The sequence below is a fragment of the Neodiprion lecontei genome, chromosome 7 (assembly GCF_021901455.1).
Source record: "Neodiprion lecontei isolate iyNeoLeco1 chromosome 7, iyNeoLeco1.1, whole genome shotgun sequence".
In the NCBI taxonomy this organism is placed as follows: Eukaryota; Metazoa; Arthropoda; class Insecta; order Hymenoptera; family Diprionidae; genus Neodiprion; species Neodiprion lecontei.
The window spans coordinates 14,212,113-14,212,925 of NC_060266.1; the positions used below are offsets into that span (position 1 = coordinate 14,212,113).

Sequence of the window (813 nt, forward strand, 5' to 3'; positions counted from 1 at the left end):
CGGAAAAGACACCCATGATTTTTTATTCAATGCCTTGAAACGCTGCCTCAGTAATTCCGTTGCCAAAGAGTACAGTATGGATGGCAAAAAAAAAAGAAACCGCTGAGACCGACATATTTTTTGAGAACCATGCTCGGTGAGAATTTGCGCTATATGTTGGAATAATATAATTGTTTCAAAAAAATATGGTTCTTAACTGAAAATTATTATTTTCTCCAGAAGCTGCAAAGATGCATAGGGCTGAATCTGATGAAGATCTCGCCATAAAAATTATAAGCTCCTGGCTCGCTGGAGCCAAATTGAGATTCGACAGAGAAACGTACGACAAATAAAAAATCTTCTTTACTGTGAACGACTACCTAAGCATATGTTGAAGGGTATAATTCAAACCTGGGATTTTTTTTTTTTTTTGCACAGCGCCAAACTGGGAGTGATTGAACCAGAACAAGAACAACGTGCGGATTGAGAGTATATGACAAAACGTAACATTTCTTCGTAAATATGGTGTATAGCAAAAGACTGCCCTGTATTAGCTTAATTATTATAACCTTTATTTTCATATGCATTATTGATTTAAAAATAATTTAATTATTATAATATTATAATAATAAGTTTAAATCGAGAAAAAACTATACTTATTTTCATGTATATTTTAAAAAAAGCGTTCGGTTCACGACTTTACATTTCGTACTATACGTGCTTAACGTATATTCTTCTATAATAATTAAGCTGATACAGGGCAGTCTTTTGCTATACAACATATTTACTAGTATAGTAGTAACTATACGTAGTAACATTTACTACGTGTATTAC

At 32.5% G+C, this 813-nt stretch overlaps 1 long non-coding RNA gene across 1 annotated transcript; it reads left to right on the forward strand.

Annotated features, from left to right (window-relative positions):
* LOC124295360 lies at positions 1 to 529 on the forward strand. The gene is made up of 3 exons (XR_006905283.1): positions 1 to 136; positions 220 to 319; positions 418 to 529. It is a non-coding gene; the product is annotated as an uncharacterized LOC124295360 (long non-coding RNA).
* The last annotated feature ends 284 nt before the right edge of the window (positions 530 to 813 follow it).